This window comes from Lissotriton vulgaris, chromosome 3_1 (genome assembly GCF_964263255.1).
Source record: "Lissotriton vulgaris chromosome 3_1, aLisVul1.2, whole genome shotgun sequence".
NCBI lineage: Eukaryota > Metazoa > Chordata > Amphibia > Caudata > Salamandridae > Lissotriton > Lissotriton vulgaris.
Window position 1 is genome coordinate 2067629905 of NC_141689.1, and position 22450 is coordinate 2067652354.

The window sequence follows — 22450 nt, forward strand, 5'->3', positions numbered from 1 at the left end:
GCGCTACAGACATGCTAACACTGTGAGTAAACGGCAACAGATGCTGTTCTCTAGTACAACGTGGAGGTTTCTTGATGTGAGTAGTGAGAATTGTCATTGCTAAGACATAGTGCCCATGAAGCGTGTAGGTTTTATGCTATAAGTAGGCAGTTTATTTACTCCTGCCACAGATCCCCCCTTCTAGATGAAGTGTAAATGAAGTAAGGGGGGAGATGTTGGGATGGGAAGGAATGGAGACAGGGCTCCCGTTTAAAATTCAATGAAGACCACGTTAGGGCCGGTGATTGCTAGTGTTTGATGAGCACTGCAGGTTTTGTTGATGGGATGTGTAAAGGGTGGGCCTTCAGTTTCTATTGCTCAGGTGAGGTAGTTTACAGGAAGGGCTTTTCCTTTTGTGTGACTGATTACAGAAAGACTAAATTACAGTCAGATGCAGGATTTCACAGTTCACGGGGCCTATGTTATTGGTGCTCTAGATTGGTGGCAACACAGTGCTGCCTGCCATGAGAAGCATTACTTTTACACAAATTCACGAAGACAGACTTTTTTCCTTTATTCACCCTGATCATCAGAAGGAAAGAGAAGGAGCATCTCGAGCGCCAACATTTTAAAACACACCTTTCCTGCTTTCGCAGTTTCCTTCTGTTGGGTTTTGTGGGAAAATGAAACCATATATATTTAACTGTGTTTTACCATGTGGGTGATGGTGGAGTGCGAGCATGCTGAAATTCTCCTGGCATATAGTCATACTGCCACACATGCAAATAATGTTGCTTCCTTCTACGGTTTTTGCATGATATATCAGAAGACCTCCATAATATTAAAACTATCAGTGGCAATTTCTTCATAAGGGCATGGGGGCGATGCACCTCTACTGCTGTCAGTCACTACCTTACAGGCTCAATTTTACAATTCAAATTAGCCCTGTGCCTCCGTTCATGTTATTTGCTTATGGGCGGGCCTACAGTAGTCTCAGTTGGTGTGGCGTCCAACTGTGAAGGAATGAGTGAAATAGTTATATAAAACGTGCATTGACCCTTGTGTGTCTTAACCCTTCCCTCGTCGCCAAATCTGAAGTGACTCCGACACTTGTAGGTTTGGATTTAATTGCTTTATTGAAGAAGTTGAGATGCAGTAATATAAAAGGTGCTGCCAGCTTGACGGAAGAATCTGTACTGACCAACACTCCAAATAACATCCATATGACATGCAAACATTCTGGTATGACACATAACAGTTCTACAGCACTTTCCACCTTAGACCTATCTGCAGCCTATCATCAGGTAGTTCTTGATCCTGAGAGTAGACACTTAACTTCGTTTGCCACTCCGTTTGGTTGTTTTAGGTTTAAAAGAATGCCTTTTGGCTTAGCCTCTGCTGCGGCAGTATTTAAAAGGTTAATGTCTAATCTTTTTGGACACTTCAAAGGTGTGATCTTTTTTCAAGACGATATTTTGATTATGGGGAAGGATAAGGCTCACCATGACAGTCTCCTGAGAAAAGTTTTAAAAATTTTAGCAGATAATGGATTGGTGGGAGAACTTAGTAAATGCAAATTCTCTGAAAAGTCTGTTACGTATCTCGGACATGAAATCTGTGATGGTGGCATTAAACCCAAGACAAAGTTGGTCGAAGCCATTGTTAACTCACCAGAACCTAAGTCTAAGGATGAGCTCAGATCATTCTTAGGATTAGCTGAGTTTTACTCAAAATTTGTTAACCAGTTTTCGCAGAAAACTTTTGATATGCGTGTTCTAATGAAGAACAAATCACCCTTTTTGTGGGATGAAAAGTGTAAGGTGGCATTTAAAGAAATTAAATCTGCAATAGTTAATGCACCTATGTTGCAAGGATTTGATCCCATGGCAAAGACGTATTTGACCACAGATGCCAGCGGGATTGGTTTGGGCAGTGTTTTGTCACAAGTTTCTGAACAAGGCAATGAAGTTCTCATAGCATTTGCTTCTCGTTCTTTATCGCCTTGTGAAGAAAAATACTCTGTGATTGAGCGTGAAACCTTAGCTGTGGTGTGGTCAATGGAACATTTTCGCAAATTTATTTGGGGTAAACAATTCATTTTACGCTCTGACCACAAACCCTTGACGAAGCTTCTCACCACAGAAGGTTTGAGCAGGGCGTCAGCCAGGATTGCAAGGCTGTCAATGAGGCTTCAGGATTATATGTATACTATACAATATGTACCTGGGGCAAAGAATGTGGTGGCTGATTTCTTAAGTAGGCTGCCCTTACCTATGATAGAAATTGATCTAAATTCATGGAATGATTGTTGTGTTGCTGGGATTTTTTCTGATGCTCAGGGTCTGTCTAAAGAAGAGTGGGAATCTGAATCCATTCAAGATGTAACACTTGAAGCAGTCAAGACCAAAATTAACCAAGGTTGGTTTGTCCAGTCTAAAGCTGATGTCCTATTTAAGCCATTCTGGGAAGTCAAAGATGAACTCAGTGTTGATGGTGATTTCTTATGTCATGGTGATAAACTTGTTCCACCTCTAGGTGTACGTCAGAAAATTATTTCTCTGGGGCATGAGGGACACCCGGGTATTTCCAGAACCAAAAAGAATGTAAAAGCTTTATATTGGTGGCCTGGGATTGACATGGAGATTGAAAGGTCAGTCCGTGATTGTGTTCAGTGTGAGTGTTCTGACAAAAGTAAAAAAACGGACAACAAAACTGACCGGTCGCTGAAGCACAACTACTCTGACAGCAGTTTATCCCATGGCTTCGGTGAAAAGCCAGCTCTTCAACTGCTTCCTAAATTGCAACAGGGTAGGTTGGTGGCGTAAAGTAAGAGGCAGTGAGTTACATAGCATTCCTGGGCTGAAACTGAGCTGTGCATGTCAGATTAGTGAGCATGTTTGCCCTCGCCAGACTGATATGTGCAGTTCAGGCTTCCACATTGAAGGCTACCATGGAGCTGCATCAGCAAAGACACAGCCCCATCGATCTTCAATGGAGCGTTGTGTTGTTACCATGCCCCAGAAAACCCTAGCACTGCTCTTATGCTGCTTATTATTAAATGCAGTGTCTATTGTCTGGGGAGCTTAGACGTATTTTACTGCTACCAGTGGAGGGTATCTTTCTCCTTGGTACAGAAGCGGCAACTTCCTTCATCCCTGTCCTTCGTCATGTTGTTGCAGTGACATTTTAAGGTATTGGCTGGCCTCCTCACTGGCACACACAGACAGACTGCAAAAGAATGGCCTGTGAGACCAAAAAACCTGTCTTCCCTGCATCCCCTACCCTTTCCTGGGAGTGAGCCTTATTGGTGTTGCAGTAACTACAGATGAAAGCTGTAATGATGATGACAATTGTTGCCGCTGGCAGGCAATGCCCAGCACTTCCCTTTTTCAATGGAGGATGAGGACCTACATACTGCCTCTAGGCCATTTTGTAGAGCTTCCTATCAGGACCTATGGATTTATAAATCAACATTTTTCCACGCCAACATCTATGGAAGCCCAGCACAAGGTACTGTGAACTTCACCTTACTTCAAAACCGCTCATCTGATGTGAGAAGGGTGGGGAGGGTGTGTATGATATGAACGTGTCTGCCATTAGGGGACTTAAGTGTATTACAGTTTCTGACGTGGTCCAGGTATATTTCTTGGAGTAACTGCAGTATTTAATGTGTGTATCAAAACCTAGGGCATCTGTGTGTGGCTTAATCTTGTATGTTGTGAGAGGGCTGCTTGTATGTTTGCTATGACACTAGGCAGGTGTGTTAGTTACAGTGCTGGCTTTAGTAATAGGGGAAATCCCACCCATTGTGTGCTTGAAATGAAGAAGAACATGTCCCTGTGCTTGTTTTTCATGTGTAGATGTTTTAAGTCCTGTCTTTGTTTAATGTGTGCGATGGGAGGTTTTATGTTTAAACATATCAACACAATGGCAAACAAACTCACAAAAGCATACTAACCACAGATCTGTTAATATGTCTGTGCCCCCATCACCGAGTCCCCCCCCCCTGCCCTCCAGCCCAACCACTTTGAAATGTTATCAGTCACCACTGACAACTATGAATGAAAACAACCTGGCTCTCCTTTTTCTTTCAAATATCTCTTTTCTTCGTTTCTATCATCTGGATCTCTCTGAGTACAGCCTACTGAAGTCATGTGCAAATATACATTAATTCCTAGTATTGTATCTCTCAAAATCACCCACATCTTATAACAACAACTACAAAAAAACACTAAACACCAACACCTGGAGCAGTGCTTCATCAGGGGGCTTAAGTGTTGCATAGCAATTCAATTAAAATGCAATATATACCATACACAAAAACGAATATTATAACAATCAGACAGTTGATTGTAGTTCCTGATAATTCCATTTTACTGCTCGACACTCTTGTACACAGATAAGACAAAACTGCTAAGGGTCATATCCATCACCCCTTACTGTGCCAGTCTACAGCAATACTCTAATCACCATCCGATCAGGTGTGGAGTAACTTAAGACATCTGACACATGTCACTGACCAATGGAGAGCTCTAATTTAGTCCACCACTGCAGGTCCTGACTAGCTGCAAAATACAGCCACTTCTTGGCATCTCACACAGGGACAATCAGATTTGGGATGATATTAACAAAGTTCTTCCCACCACTTCTTTCTCCAACCTATGCTTCTCAGGACCATACACTTTAAAGAAAATATCTGAGAATGGAAAATCCAGTGCAGTAGCAGCTAAGTCGACAATGAACCTAAGAAATACCAAACAGAGATAGACACAACTGCTCAAAGCTGCCAGTTTACTGAACACTGTAAAGTACACCCTGTCTCTCACACTTCTTCATCCATTACACTGGGTCACACAATACAGTTCCCACACCTCAATGGTCATTATAATATGAAACACTCTCACACAGGATCAAAACAATGAAAACATACTTTCAGCCAAACACCCTACACAGTGTATAATGCTATCTATGTCGGCAAGCGCTTCAGCACCCCACATAGGATTAGTAAGCACTATATAAATGTGGTGCAATACAACACAGCATCACCCACCTAAGAATTTCTTCAATACACACAGATCATTCTGCAAACTTCAAACATCCACCTTTACATGAATACAAGAGTGTGTTCTCCACTGACAGCTCTGCACAGCCTGTTGGTAATAAATAGAAATATCCTGTGGCTTGCGCTCCATTGCAAGGAGTTTTTGAGGGAGTAGACTTTAAGGTGCTCTATACACATCATTTACATCACTCAACTGCAGATAGCAGAAATACATGTCATATTACTTGCTCTTCAGAAGGCTGACCCATCAGTTCCACTCTTATTGTTTCAGATTCAGCATTCTATATAAGGGTTACAAAGTAGATTTGTCACATCGGTGCCTAAAAGGATTCAGAGATTGTAAAGATAAATCAATAAACGCAAAGCAACTTCCAGGAAAGGTGGCTTCCTCTGGTCCATGTACATGTCCGTGTCTTGAGCCCACCAGCGTGAGTTGCCCTCTCAACCCTAGTACTCGCCGATGCTAAAAGATCTGAGCTGAACTGTAAGAAGTTGGAACTGCTATGGAGGGTGGCTACTGCCCGCAAGCCAAATCTAAGCTTCGCTCATCTCAGAGAATATACTGCACTGCGGTGAGGAAGGCAAAAAGCGAGGACTATGCGTCTAGAATTATGAAGGCTGACAACAATGGCAAAGAGATTTTTGCCATTGTACAAAGCTTTATGTCACCTCGAGCTGAGCTAAAGTCTATCCCCGTCTCCGCAGGCTGGTGTGAGGAGCTTTCGTCCTTCTTTATCAATAAGATCAAACTTATTGAAGAAGGCTTAGCTTTGTCTGCCACCCCCTCACACCCTCCACCTGACTCTACGATCTGCTCCCCCCCCCCAGCAGGTGTTTCTCACAGTTCAATCTGGTAGAACAGCCAGATATTCTCACCATCCTCCTGTCACTAAAATCAGGATCCCCCTCAGATCCCTGCCCTGCCAGGGTTCTGGCCGGAGTGGCTGATACCATAGGCATGGAAGTCACAGACATGGTTAACAGGTTGTTGCAATCAGCAACGGTGCCGAGACAATGGAAGCAGGCTAAGCTCCTTCCACTGTTAAAAAAACCATTGGCAGATCTGCTTATAATGGCTAACTACCGGCTTATTTCCCTGCTACCAGCATTGGCCAAAGTCTGTGAGAAGGTGGCCTTTTGCCAACTGAATGCTTTTGTTGAGGTTTCGGGGGCTCTCTACCCAGCGCAGTCAGGCTTTAGATCATCTCATAGTACAGAGACTGCCCTTGTTGAGGTGACAGAGGCCATCATGGAATGTTTGGACAAGGGCAGCAGAGCGGCTCTGATTTTATTGGACCTCTCTGCCGCCTTTGATATGGTACCTCACCAACTTCCTCTGGTGCGCCTATCATACATCAGCCTCTCCGGGTCAGTGTGATCATGGCTGGAATCCTTTCTGAAATCCCGCTCCTAGCAAGTCTGGATGCCCCCTTATTCTTCTTCGGCCAGAGAGGTTCAGACGGGGGTACCTCAGGGCTCGACACTAAGCCCGCTTCTTTTTAACATCTACATGACCCCCCTGATCTTCCTGGCCGAAGAACTGGGCACCAAGATTATCGCCTACGCCGACGACATTCAGCTTCTGTTTACCTGGGACGACTCGCACGTCGGTACAGAAGCGGCGCAAAGATGCCTAGCCGCCGTATTCACATGGCTTGCCCAGGCTAAAATAAAATGTAATGAGGGGAAATCAGAAATCTTATTATATGGGCAATTTCCCTCTCAGTTTACAGAAGCTTTGTGGCCCTCTGATTTTCCCCCTATTTGCCCTATATCTGAGGGCGGCCCAGCCAAGAATCTAGGTATCTGGTTTGGTGAAGACCTTAGGTTCACAGAGCACATAAAAAGACTCACGGGCGTCTGCTTCTGGACCCTCAAGTCCGTAGGCAGATTTTTTCCTTTGCTCCCTCAGCCGGCCAAGGAGATGGTTGCCCGGGCACTCATCTTGTCCCAACCTGGACTATGCCAATGCGCTCTTTCTTGGCATTCCGGCATACCTGGTCAATAAGCTACAACTTATTCAGAATGCTGCAGCAAGACTTCTTCTCGACATCTCTAAACGAACCAGCATAAGAACACAAATGTGCTCGCTCCATTGGCTGCCGGTGGTCCAGAGGGTACTATTTAAGGCTCTTGTCTTAATACACAGAGCCCTACAAGACTTTGGCCCCTCCTACATCAAGAAGAGAGTGGCCTTCTACATCCCTCGACGATCTTTAAGGTCAGCTGCCCAGGGACTAATGGTAATCCCCTACTTCCGTCGAGCTAGGATGGGCGGCCAGTCTCTTTCAGTTAAAGCAGCCATTCTCTGGAATGCCCTCCCTACAGCGCTGCGTCACACTCAGGACCTAAGATGTTTTAAAAAGCTCCTTAAAACTCACCTTTTTAAACAGGCCTATTAATTCACTTTTTCTCGCCATCTGTTTATTACTGCTTTGCGCCAGGATACTGCGGGGAATGAGATTTTGATATCTTATCTGATCACCTGGATACCTATCTCATTCAATCCAATTTTGGATCGATTATTGACTGTCATTGAGTAAAAGGCAAACCCACATAAGTTAAATCAACCCCATTGACTGACGCAACTCTGAAGAACCACTTACGACTGATAAAGTTTAAAAAGTTTATTATAAAACCAAAGTCAATTGCAAATACAAGCCTCTCAATATAAGATTCAACAAGTATACAGGTACTAAAAGGAACATAAATTCCCTAAAGAATCTCAGTCTACAAAAGAAAATAATCAAAACCAATTCTAAAATCAGCAAATTGAATAGCATAGACACAAAATGGATACGATGCGTTATTTACAGAAAAAGAATGAAACTAGTTAAAACTGTCCCTACTCTACACTAGATAACATCCCTACTCATCAAGTCCTTTTACCTAAAAAGGTGTCAGCCGCTTGACTTCCAAAGAAGTTCAAACTCTCTTAGTCTCTGATGGAAACCTATGTCGAGAAGCAGTACCCTTTCTGCCTACCCATCCGCTCTCTAAGGGTCCTCGGCCTACTGCTCTCTAAGAGTTCTCAGGGCATCTGCTCTTACTCTCCTTGCTCAGGCCATCTGCTCTCCTCTCTCCCCGAGGTGCTGTCCCTAAATACAAAATCACAGTATGGGTGGAACACCCCTTTGAGACGCCCACCACGTACTCATTTCACGTGTCCCGCTTCTGTTTTTTTTCCATAGTTTCGTCTCTTCGAGTCGTCTGTTAAGTTGACCTTGCTTCTCAGGCGCCGTCTCCGTCGTCGTGCTGGTAACCCCATGACATTCCAGTTGACACCTCCAGACCAAAGTCTATCACCTCAAACAGAGCTCTATTCATTACAATTGTGATTGTAACCCCTTTTGGTCCTGTGAACAGACACTTCGAAACAAGACCCCAAATTCCAAGCGTCCCTTATCTCACTAGGCCATAAACTTCGTCCAGCATTGTCACTTTAATTTAACGAGACCTTTGACTCTTAGCTCGCACGTACAGATCAAAGCTATCCCCCTATCCCTGTGAGCCTACTAAATTATATGCAGTGGACTACTCTCTTGCGAACCCTTGGTCCGTTAGGTTAAAATCACATATGAACACACCATTCTAAAATTCCTACAAACTCTTCTACGCGGTATGACTTTTAACACACATATATATAATCGAATTAGCAAATCATTGATTATAATCGAATCCATATTACATAAAAAATACAACGCTATACTCTCGTTCTTACACAGTGCTATATGGTCTGCACATTTCTTCGATTTACATTTCATCTCTTTCTCCGTTTAATTAATTACATACATACATGAATTCTGTTTAGCACGTTCTACTGTTCTTAAACATTTTCACATTTCTACTTTAGCCCATCCTATATACGGGCCTTTCTAATTCTAATGCACTCTCTAGAGTAAATACAGATACATTTCTTATTACTTAAATTACATATGCTAACTTTACGCTACAGGCTTGTAAATATGGTACGGACATAATTTTCATTCAAATTGCGCTCTCTCAGTTCCCCCCTTTGATGACCTCTAGGGGTCATCACTAACACCTCAATTTGAATGTTACTTTACACAGAACTAGTTACAAGGCTCCCTCTTTTTATCGTCTCGAGAGCTCTCAAACTCCTATACTGCTGATCTTGCAAAGCAGCTAATCTCCTTTCTTGCTCTCTCATGGACCTTTGCAACCGGTTTGACCTATACCATTTGTACAGTCTCACTAAACCCCACAATATGATTATGCAAATCAATATTATTAAGACAGGTTTCAAGATGTACCAAACAACACTTTTACCGAGATTGGCAAACCAACCTCCAACTTTTCCCATTCCATGACCTACTTTTTCCCACACATTTACTTTTGTTAAATCCTCGATTTCTCGATGTATCTCAGTAATGTTCTGTATAACCTTCTCAAGTGGTTTTGAATTGTCTGGAATGTAAGTACAACATTCCTGGACCTTCAGAGCCTTGCAGACTCCGCCCTCTTTTGCTAGCAGAACATCTAAAGCAAGACGGTTCTGAAGAACCATTGCCCTAATCGACTGCATCTCTCCTTCCACTAGCATCAATGACCTTGCAGTACTGGCAGACAGTCTATCCACAACTGTAGCTAGTCTCCTGATCTTAACATCATTAAGTATCAAACCTAAAAGAGGAAACATGGCTCCAAATACGTCTCCAACTACCTCAGCATCTCCTACTTCCCTTTTCCCTCTTGTCGAAGCCTTTCCCTCTATGATCTCTAAATTCTTCGCATGATATATTTTGGGGAAGACAATTGCCAAATAACATGAACCATACCAATTGTCAGGCAATTTTACATAGTCATTTCTTCCACATACAAAATATACATTAGGAATCGCTTGCATCCCTTTCATGAAATCCTTCGTATAGTATTCTAACCTGAAAGCATGTTCGCAACTAACTTCACCTACAAATACACTCTCATAATATGTCTTGCTTCGAGTCAAGCATAACTTTCCTTTCTGCGTTCTATCCAAAGCTATTGGACCATTACTACCCTTCCTTTTGTGTGCCTTTTCCTCTTTGGTCCAATCTGTTTTCCATTGTCCTGACATTTTTAGAATCTTCTGCCTCCTGTACCGGTCATCTACTTGTCCAATGAATTTCTTCTCAATCTCTGACAATTTGCAAGTCAGATTATTTCGGCGTGCATATGAAGTATCTAATGTATCCCAAGGAAGAAAGAATTTTGCTAATCTATCTTCCTTTTTGTAATAGTCCCACTTATTCATTTGTTTATAATTCGGGACTTCAGGCAGTACCGAATCATAATTTGAAAAGTAGTACTCAAACCCTTCTCGACCATAAAATATACTGAGCAATAAACTACATGTTATCCCATATGTCAGTGGAAGGTGATGATATCTGATGCCTTCATCTACAGAAGCCGGCAATTGCATGCAAACATAACAATCTTTGGCCTCCATGGCATCAATATACTCGTATAATAACTTGGCATATGCGTTTGATCTAAAATTTCCCTGCGACTCGTCTACGTGTAACCTACGGGCTTCATCTGCCAGTAACGCCTTTTCACGGATTACATTGCTCTCCTCCTTCTTTCCAACAAGAGCAGGTTTCAAAGTCGTTACAGGCTTTACATCTGTTGTCTCCTTTACACTTGCATGTCCTACTATGTATGATATGGTAACTACTGTGATGATAAGAGAAATTACTACTGCTATTAGTGTGCCTATTATACATTTGGCTTTTCGGTTTGGGTTGCCAGTCTCCATGTTATCAAACAACTTGGCTCTTTCTTTTTCGAGGAAAAGTTTTCTTTTTCAAGCCTTTATTTGCTTTATTTGATTTCTCAGTCTGTGAAGCACTCTTAACCAACAAAAAGTCTCTTTTTTCCAACAATGTCTTTTTATCTTCAGCAACAGACAACCCTAACCCTTCTCCGTCCTCTAAATGTAATCCCTAATTTTATTCTTCTTTCCACTCGGCGCTAGGTTATCTTCTTCTTTATAGCTTAATCACAAAAGTCTTTATGCATCTACAATGATTCTAGTGCCAGCAGCTCTAATGGCATATTCCAACAGTTCTAAACGAATGACTTTTTCTTCCTGTGCTGGTATTGGATGACCCAAAGTTGGAAACTCTAATCGATTCAGCACCAGGTCTTTGATCCGACTTAGGTAAAGGGGAACGGGGAGTGTGAAGGTCAGTAACCCCTCAGTCTCGATTCCAGGCGTCAACATCCATACCTCCACCGTCACAATTGGATCGAGATTGGTCACCTGCACCTCTCTCACTCTCCCAGATCTCTGTCCCCAAGACATCTGCTGCTAGATAGGTCCACTCAGGGGTGGCGTATCTTCTGCAGGGCACACGTACCCTCCTTGATCTTCTCGGACTCTCAGAGCCTGAGTCCGTAGCTCCTTCGTCTAGATCTGAATCTTCAGAGATCGGGACAAGGGTTCTCTCTGGATTTGCTCTCAAGGTTGACCTTCTCCTTCTTTCCGGCCAACTAGCTTCTCCATTCCTTGTCCTCCTGCTCCTTGTTCTTGGACTCGTTTCTTGACCACTTACAGCTTGTTCGGTGTCTGACTCGAACTCCCAGCTACTTTCCTCTTCTGAGGCAGCTTCGGTCTCACTGGTGTCCTGACCGTCATCAGCCTGTTCCGACACAGGCTCAGCCTCTTCGATCACCTCTACAGCTTGACTTTCCCTCTCTGTGGCTTCTCCGCTTTCCGCTGGATTTTCATCCGAGAGAGGAGCTGTTTCTTCCAGAGGTGCTGGAACTCTTCGGGTGTGTGAGGCGTGTATCCAGTTGGGCAAGCCTCCACACTTTACTGCAGTGTTCGTAACTAGTATGACTTGGAATGGTCCACGCCAGCGCACATCTAGACAGTTCTTCCTGACATGTTTCTTCACCAGGACCCAGTCCCCCGGACACAGGTCATGGCACAGGTCCTGAGCTGATGGAACCTCTGCAGCCTGCACCTGAAGGGACACAGAATGAATGGCGTCAGATAGTCCCTTGCAATAGTCCAGGATCAAATCGTCTGTGATGTTCAACAGTGCTGCAGTCGGAACCGATGGCAGTCTCATAGCTCTCCCCATTAGCACTTTGTGTGGAGAGAGACCTGTCCTTCTATCTGGTGTGCTACGTATACTCATAAGGACCAGTGGAAGTGCATCAGGCCAACTCAAGGACGTCGATGAACAAACTTTGGCGAGTCTGGATTTAATGGTGCTGTTGATTTGCTCTACAATCCCCGAAGCTTCTGGTCGATAACTACAGTGGAGCTTCTGGTCTATACTTAAGGCTGAACATAGCATCTTCACTATTTCGCTGTTGAAATGTGTTCCTCTGTCCGATTCCAAAGAGGCCGGCACCCCAAACCTCGGTATCAGTTCTCTAAGCAACAATTTTGCTACTGTAAGTGTGTCGCACCTACGTGTAGGGTAAGCCTCAACCCATCTGGAAAATATACAGACAATCACTAATACGTATCTGAGTCTATTGCACTTGGGCATTTCAATAAAATCCAGCTGCATTCTATTGAAAGGCCCCCCAGACCTCCCTATGTGGCTCAAAGTGACTGGTGTTCTCTTTCCTACGTTTAGCTGCTGACAGATCACACAACGCTGACATACTGCTTCTGCCGCTACTCTAAACTTCGGATTGTACCACGTTTGTCTGAATACTCTCACCATGGCATCTCTACCTATGTGTGCTGGTCCATGCAATCTCCTTGCCATTGGACTAACAAGTTCGTTTGGTAAAACTGCTCTCCCATCTGCAGAGATCGAAAAATCCATCTCACTTTTGGTACAACCTGCTGTCTCCCATGCTTTTTTCTCAAAATCAGGTGCATTCTCCTGGACACATTTCAGTTCATCCCACGTGTCTACAGTTTCTAACAACATAGTCAAATCAGTTCTTTCCTGTATTCCCCCCACTTCTACCTTGGTGAGAGAATACCCCTGTTCCGCACAGTAACGTGCGACTTCATCTGCGTATCGGTTACCTTGCGACACAAAATCTGTATTTTATGTGTGCGCTGTACATTTAACAACCGCTATAGCTGCTGGACCTTGTAATGCCTCTAACAATAATCTCACGAATTCTCCATTCCTAATGGGAGAACCCGAGGAGGTCATGTAACCTCTTTGAGACCACAACTGCCCATAGTCATGAACTACCCCGAAACCATACTGGCTATCGGTGTAAATGGTGACTCGAATTTTATTGCCTGCCAAACAGGCACGGGTCAAAGCAATGATTTCAGCTACCTGAGCGGAATGTACTCCTTCCAGGCAGGCGGCTTCCACTACTCCGGTAATGGTACAAACTGCATATGCTGCTCTCAGCTGACCGATATCGTCTCTTACGCATGAACCATCAACAAAGAATATTTCATCAGGGTCAGTCAATGGCTCATCTACGATATCTGGTCTTGGTTTGGTGCATAGTTCAGTCACATCAAGGCAGTCATGATCTGTACAAACTTCATCATCAATTTCATTAGGAAGTGGCATCAAAGTAGCAGGATTCAAGACAGAGCATCTTTTTAGGGTCACATTCTCAGCAGCCAATATGACTTGCTCATAGCGCGTGAGCCTGCTATTCGTCAGATGCTGAGTCTTGGTCCTGGTCATTAACAATTCCACCGAATGCGGTACATACACCACTAACTGATGTCCCATAACCACATTTTCACACCTTTCAATGCTGACACCCGTTGCAGCAACGGATTTGAGACATCCGGGCAACGCTGCGGCTACTGGATCTAAGGTAGCCGAAAAGTATGCAACTGGTCTACGGGCATTTCCGTGTATCTGGGCCAAAACTGACAAAGCACAACCTTCCCTTTCACAGCAGTAAAGCAAGAATGGTTTCTCGTAATCAGGCATTCCCAAAGCCGGGGCACAACACAAGTCCTCCCTCAGCTGCAAAAACGCCATCAAACAATCTTTGTCCCATGGTACCGGATCACTCACCCCCTTGTGCGTCAGTTTTTGTAAAGGTTTTGCCTTCAGTGAAAAGTTGGCTATCCACTGCCGGCAATAACCAACCATGCCTAGAAACATCCTGACTTCTCTTTGTGTTTTGGGCGCACTCATTTTCATGATCGCCTCTATTCTGTCTGGAGACACCTTCCGTTTTCCCTTTTCAATCCTGTGGCCCAAGTACTGCACTTCTGTCAGACAATATTGCAATTTACTTGGAGACACCTTGTGTCCGTTCTCGGCCAAGTGATTTAGTAAGGTGATGGTGTCTATTTTGCAAGCTTCCTCAGTTTCTGACGCCACAAGTAGGTCGTCTATGTACTGGACCAGAACCGAGTTCATGGGCAGTACTAGACTTTCAAGATTTTTCTTCAGCAGCTGGTTAAAAATCTATGGGCTTTCTGTATACCCCTGGGGAATACGACACCAGGTTAAAACGCGATTTTCCAGCCTAAAAGCGAAAAGATATTGGCTTTCCTCATCTAAGGGGATTGAAAAGAAAGCCTGGCACAGGTCTATCACCGTGAACCATTCAGCTTGGAACGGTATCTGAAACAATATCACTGATGGATTCGGTACCACTGGACAACATGAAACAACGATATTATTAATCTTTCGAAGATCCTGCACTATTCTGTATTTCCCACTAGGCTTCTGCAAACCCATAATCGGGTAGTTACATGGACTTCCCACGATCTCCTTCAGTATTCCCTGTTTAATCATGGATTCGATCACAGGCTTTATTCCTGCAATCGTCTCCGGTGTCAACTTATATTGTGGTGTTCTTGGATACTCGGCATTGGGGTTTACCATGATCTTTACCGGTTCTACCCCTTTGACCAGTCCTATTTCTTCTCCAGTAAAATCCCACACCTCAGCCGACACCATCTCCTTCAAGTCCTGTGGAAGCTCCTCCACCGTTAAGGTAGGGTATAGTTCCACGCATCCCTGCGAGTTTACAACCTTAAAGTCGGCATCATCATCGTTAGTCTGCACTTCTACTCCTTCAGGTGTGCAATATATGGTGCAGTTTAGTTTACACAACAGATCTCTTCCTAGCAGACACACAGGGCTTGAATCACAAATCACAAACTGGTGTTCATCACTATATTTCCCTATCTTCACTGATACTGGTTCTGTCAGAGGATTCGTCATTCTCCTATTTGCGACTCCTACCACCTGGATCGTTTCTCCCGACATTGGCAGACCTGGGACTACCGCCGATCTCAAAGTGGATCGAGTGGCCCCCGTATCCACCAAAAAGGTCGTAGGACATCCAGCCACCTCAGCCTCCACGTATGGTCCTCTCTGATCCACCTCCAGGGCTGCTCCTAGGGTACAATCTTCTTCCCTATTCACTCGTTGCCCCGTAAGGGGATCAACGTAGTAGCATTCCTCTCCTCCTACGAACAGTGGCAGTTGTCTATAGGTTTTCCCTCCATTTGCAATTCGTGGCGGTTGAGGGAACTGAGCTCGAGGAGTCTGAGTCCCCCCTTTGATCAACTTTCCCTTCGGGACCACTGTTCCCTTTACCAGGCTGTTCTGAACCTCATCCTCCTCCTGTTCTAATTCCCACGTCTCGACATTATAGGGACACTCGCGTCTCCAGTGTCCCACCTCGTTACACTGGTGGCACCTAGTCGTCTTTTTCAGTGTCGCGATATCTACCCTAGGTCTCGGTTTTTCCTCCTCATCTCTGCTTTGATTATTCTGTTTCTTCCCTAGGGTTCCTGTTCCCTGTTGCCGCTGTCCACCCTTTCCAGCTGATTGCCTCTGCACCAACATCAGCTTCTCCTTAAGTTTCTTTGCTTTCGAATCTATTTCATCGCTGCAATACCTCGCATACCTCAGGATCTCATCTAAAGGTTTGTTTTGCCAACAGATCAAATGCTGTTGAATCATTAAGCTTATGTCTGATCTCAATCCCAGGACGAACTTCGACACAAACTGTCCTATGTCTTTAGGATCCATCACGTCCAATCCACTGTACTGTTTGAATGCTTTCAGCAATCTCTCATAGTACTCGTGAACGGTCTCTTTAGGTTCCTGAGTGGTTCGATCTATCTTAACCCAGTCTATGTCCTGCAACGGCACTTTCTCTTTCAACCATGCCATTACCCTCTCGTACTTCTCCATGACTTTCTCTGACGGTCCATTCGTCTGGGCATCCCTCTCTGGCTCACAAATGGGCCATTCAACACTAAGCTTACATGCCGTCCACAAATCTCCGGGTACTACAATGTCAAACAGGGTGTTCAAGTCGACCCACAGCACTTTAGAGATCTTCACGAACCTCTCTACCTGTTTGTACCATTCTACGGGATTCTCCCTTAGCTTTGGGAAGGAATTGGTAAATGCCGCTAGATCCCCCTACTCCAGGGCACATGCACGTAGTTTCCGTTCGCGATTTCTCGCAAAGGGAAAGCTTCCATTCGCATTAGCTCTCCCTCCGGGGACCTCGCAAGTATGCTCCTTCTGACGGTTCCCCTCTTGGACCATCTTTCCTCCCATTTATCCAAATCCCTCCACAATCTGATACTCAAGATCAGTTCCTTTATGTGTATTTTCAGCCCAATCGTCCTACACTCATCTAGATCCTGATCCGTGCAATTTAGCCTATGGTTACCCTGTAAAGCTTTAGTTCGTGATAAGTCTATCATATACCTGTTTGCCAACTCAGATAATTTTTCATGAACTGACCTCGCTTTCCGAGTAACATCCTTAGCCATAAACAGTATTTCATCCTGTTCATACAGATCGATCCTTTCCATTGGCAATGTGCCGTCTATTATTTCCTCCAAATCTGATTTTAAACTAATTACATCGAGCCGTTTTGCTTTTATCTCAGCTCTCAGTACCTCACTCCTAGGTGGTTCGTTTACATCCCTCTCACCCCCACTACGAGTCCTACGTCTAGACACAGGTAAGTCATGAGGAGTCCTTCTTGCTTCTCTTTGTTCCCACCTCTCTAGGTCCCAAGCTTTCCCATCTTCCCTAGGGGTATGGTGGAACAATGTTCTATTCCCCATTACTGCATTCTGTCTTTTCGGCTCGGTCTCTCTAGATGCAAGATAGGATCCTCCGTTCTGTTCTAAATCACTGCAATTCCCTTGCTGTCTGGTGTCACTCAATAAACGATAAGGTCCCTCACGGCCCTCCATGTTCCCGTGATCACATCCGTGATCACCGGATACTTGGCGAGACCTTTCGCGACTCCCCATACTCTCGTGACTCCAATGTCGCACATTTTCGTCCGGGGTATGGTGAGTGCACCTGTAACTATCTCGGTACTCCTGTGTCCTTCGTTCTCCCTCACTAAGGATGGGGCGAGGCACTCCCCCACATCCTGTACTCTTGTCTTCACACATTTGTCTATTGCCACCGATGGTATGGCAAGTATCTCCTTTGCTTCCTTGACTCCCTCTCTCCCACTCCGGACTGCTTTCGCCAGCTCCGCAGTGAGAGAGGATCCTATCCTCTTGATCTCTCCATTCGGTTTCTATTTCTATTCCTTTATTCTGAGTCTCTACGGCAGCATCCCATTCTTTCAAGCACTCTCTTAACTCCTTAAAGGATTTCGGTTTCGGTCCCCTCAGGTCCATCTGTCCTCTCTGACCCCCCTGTTCTATCCAGGGATCCGTTACTGGATCCAATGGTGTACTCCGACTCCTTGGTCCTAGCAACTGCCTTTGGGAATTGATCGTATTGTTCCTACTTTCCATCTCTGCCCTTTCCCTGTCCCATCGTGCCTGTTCCTCCTGCTGGGCTCCCTCCGGGTTGTAGATTGATACTATAGGACCTATGGTAACAGGTACTTGTAGAGCATCCGGCAGTTGATACGACCTTGCACACTCCGTTTCTGGCACCTTCTGTACCACAAATCTTCCTACTACTCCCTGTACGGGACTAGATTGAGGTATTTCCTCACCTTTCTTGGGTTCCCACTCTGATGTGGGGAGCGGTCTATATTCCCCCTTCCTAGCCCCGTCCCCCTGCTGTAGTTCGGGACTTTCGGCTTCTCTGTTGTACGGAGGTGGTCTGTCTAATAATAGCCTATCTATCAGAATATCATCCGTCTCGCTGTCCTCATCCTCTTCTGGAGGTTTCTTTTCTCCCGTAGCCTCTAGCATTGGGTATAGTTTGTCTGCTTCTATTCTTTGCACCCTCCACTTTTTAGCTTCATCATCCCATTTAGCATCCTGCACTGCTCTTACCGATCGTCTCACTCTTTCTTGGCGCCTATTCAGGCTCCTGTCGTGTGCCGCCCTGAACCATGCATTGAGGGCTTCGAACTGTGTTGGCCTCGGTAGAGGTCTTGTTGCGAGCATTACCGCTTTCAGTTGATTCAATGCTTCTAACCTAAACGTCCCGTATCTCGGGAACGTCAGTTCCTCATTTCCTTCTGTTAGCTTACTCCACTCGGAGATCCATAGTATTGAGTGTAACCCCACATTCACAGCCATATAATAAGCTGGTGTGCCTTCCGGTGGGGCTTCTTCCCCCCGCATACGAGTTCCCTCTATCTCTCTTAAAGATCGCCCTTAAACGTTTAAAACACTTCATTTTCAAGAATCTACGATTTCCCTTAATTCTCTTCCTTATTTACTTCCCGATGGCGAACCACCAATCCCTGCGCGGCTCTCGCTGACCAGCCTATCCCAGCGCGGCTCTACGCTGACGTCACTTGTCCCCTCTGTAGCAGTTCCCCTCCTTTCTCAGCTCGTCTCGCGGTCTTGCATGCGTCTCATTCATACACCGAAAAATGACTACTTCCGACCAAGCGATCACTTTTCTTGACTGTACGTCCACAGTCTAACTGTAATTGTCACCTCAACTGACGAGACGTCTTTCACTAACGTTCAGACGCTCGCCTTAACTGATAGGTTACTTACACACAGTAAACGTCCGACCAGCGTCCGTTACTCATACACTCACTCTGGCATTCCCCCTATCTCGGTCCTACGGGCGATCAATGGTACCTCATGACCCCCTTCACAATGGTAGACAATTACTCTGGATGTTCGATACACCCGAACCACTTAAGCCCTTCTCTGGACTTAAGATTTTCCCCGGTTGCGCGCGCTCACAACCTTCTCACAATCACACTACAGGCATTCAACTCCGCTTGACATTACGACACAGGTACAACACAAAACACCGCAATCTGGCAACGCATGACCCTTATACTCACTCTCGACCGACTCTGCTGCTTTTCTCTCTCGCACCGTCAGCACCTTCTTCGGCAGGGACTCTTCTTCTGGTCGTCGATGACTAGGGGCCTTGGGGTAATCTAGACCTAACCTAGGTTGCCTTCCTCAAGAAGCCAACCATCCTCTGCTACCAACTGCGGGGAATGAGATTTTGATATCTTATCTGATCACCTGGATACCTATCTCATTCAATCCAATTTTGGATCGATTATTGACTGTCATTGAGTAAAAGGCAAACCCACATAAGTTAAATCAACCCCATAGACTGACGCAACTCTGAAGAACCACTTACGACTGATAAAGTTTAAAAAGTTTAATATAAAACCAAAGTCAATTGCAAATACAAGCCTCTCAATATAAGATTCAACAAGTATACAGGTACTAAAAGGAACATAAATTCCCTAAAGAATCTCAGTCTACAAAAGAAAATAATCAAAACCAATTCTAAAATCAGCAAATTGAATAGCATAGACACAAAATGGATACGATGCGTTATTTACAGAAAAAGAATGAAACTAGTTAAAACTGTCCCTACTCTACACTAAATAAGATCCCTACTCATCAAGTCCTTTTACCTAAAAAGGTGTCAGCCGCTTGACTTCCAAAGAAGTTCAAACTCTCTTAGTCTCTGATGGAAACCTATGTCGAGAAGCAGTACCCTTTCTGCCTACCCATCCGCTCTCTAAGGGTCCTCGGCCTACTGCTCTCTAAGAGTTCTCAGGGCGTCTGCTCTTACTCTCCTTGCTCAGGCCATCTGCTCTCCTCTCTCCCCGAGGTGCTGTCCCTAAATACAAAATCACAGTATGGGTGGAACGCCCCTTTGAGACGCCCACCACGTACTCATTTCACGTGTCCCGCTTCTGTTTTTTTTCCATAGTTTCGTCTCTTCGAGTCGTCTGTTAAGTTGACCTTGCTTCTCAGGCGCCGTCTCCGTCGTCGTGCTGGTAACCCCATGACATTCCAGTTGACACCTCCAGACCAAAGTCTATCACCTCAAACAGAGCTCTATTCATTACAATTGTGATTGTAACCCCTTTTGGTCCTGTGAACAGACACTTCGAAACAAGACCCCAAATTCCAAGCGTCCCTTATCTCACTAGGCCATAAACTTCGTCCAGCATTGTCACTTTAATTTAACGAGACCTTTGACTCTTAGCTCGCACGTACAGATCAAAGCTATCCCCCTATCCCTGTGAGCCTACTAAATTATATGCAGTGGACTACTCTCTTGCGAACCCTTGGTCCGTTAGGTTAAAATCACATATGAACACACCATTCTAAAATTCCTACAAACTCTTCTACGCGGTATGACTTTTAACACACATATATATAATCGAATTAGCAAATCATTGATTATAATCGAATCCATATTACATAAAAAATACAACGCTATACTCTCGTTCTTACACAGTGCTATATGGTCTGCACATTTCTTCGATTTACATTTCATCTCTTTCTCCGTTTAATTAATTACATACATACATGAATTCTGTTTAGCACGTTCTACTGTTCTTAAACATTTTCACATTTCTACTTTAGCCCATCCTATATACGGGCCTTTCTAATTCTAATGCACTCTCTAGAGTAAATACAGATACATTTCTTATTACTTAAGTTACATATGCTAACTTTACGCTACAGGCTTGTAAATATGGTACGGACATAATTTTCATTCAAATTGCGCTCTCTCAATACTCAAGAGTAGTTGTGCGCGCTACAAATGCCAATATAACATAACATGATAGGCTTCCTTTATTCCATGTAAGACACACCATGACCCATAAAAGCTAAGGAAATAGTGCAGCTGATTTAGCTGTGAAGATGCCGATGCAAACCTTTCAGGTAGCTGCTATAACTCAATCTCAAACTAAGATCGATGCAGGCATTATGGTGGCAAAACAAGTAACCTTGAAAGCCAAAAAGCACCTGGATGGCTGGTTTCCTTCCTAATATACTTACAGCCTCACCAAAGACATCGTTGTTACTGGTTTTATACCCAGAAGCAGCACATAACTAATGCGCAAGCTAGAGTAGATTTAAGTAGGGCAGCTCATAAAGGAAGAGCTTCACCTGATGCTGGTATTGGTGCTACTGTGTTAATTCTGCAGCAATAGTAGAGGTGGCCTTACTTACAAAAGAATGCAAAAAATGATGTATGGAAATGTATTGTTTGTTACAAAATACAGCATTCAATGGCAGTAAGACGTATGCCTGCTCCCCTCATGATATCCGAGAAAGCATTCAGCATAGTCTTCCTCGACCATATCGGTTACCTCCCAATAGGTATTAGATAAAATTATATAATGGTTATGGTAGACTCTTGCACTAGATTACTTTGGGTTTGATCACAAAACACTGCCACTGTTCCAGCAGTATAAAAAGACTTTTAGTGCCTAATAGAAATGTGAGTAGTTCATACAATTAATTCTCAAAATGGTCCTTCATTCACTACTATGGTGCTTATGGATGCAATGTCTGCTCTAGGGTTACAACTGCAATACTCGTGCCTTTTCCATCCCGAATGTAATGGCATGGTAGAGCGAGCCAACAGTATGCTTAAGCAATCATTGACTATTATGGTATTGAATAAAGGAGTGACATGGCTGTACAGACTGTACATGGTGAAAAACAGCACTAAATTTGCTTAGAGGAGCATTATGCGGTCGAACACCATAACGAATGTTGTTTGGTATACCAATGCATGTACCTGACATTGATCTTCCTGGAAGGATGGCGGAGTCAAAACCTGATTCATCGGACCTGATTTCACTACTAAATTTGTTACCAAATAATTTTAAAAAAAGGACTTCACCACTTCTGAGAAATCTGCTGTTCAGCAACTGATCTCTGTCAAGTAAGCGCTCAGACCATCAGAGACCGCCTGTTCCAGTACTTGGTGTAGAAGGCTCACCGTTAGAAATGGCACCTCTAGTTGGAAGAAGTATGCACCCTGTCCAAGTAGGGAGCCCCCACTCTAGTCAGAGTAAGATAGATAGATACACACTAAAAGATCACCTGTTTCCACCCTCTGGTAGCTTGGCACAGAGCACTCTGGCTTATCTATGTGTACACGCACAAACACACACAGAAACACAATTCAAACACCATAAAAAAACTCCACACTTGAGTTATGAATTGATAAGTATAAAAGTGTTTCTAGTGCTTGGAATCAATAAGTGCCCATGGGGGTAATCCAGTCGTGCTGAACCTAGAAT

General features: G+C 44.3%; 1 protein-coding gene across 2 annotated transcripts in view; it reads right to left on the bottom strand.

Moving 5' to 3' along the window:
- The window catches only part of TUSC3 (tumor suppressor candidate 3), a 1509257-nt gene that overhangs the window by 448439 nt on the left and 1038368 nt on the right, over nt 1-22450 (bottom strand). The window lies entirely within an intron of this gene.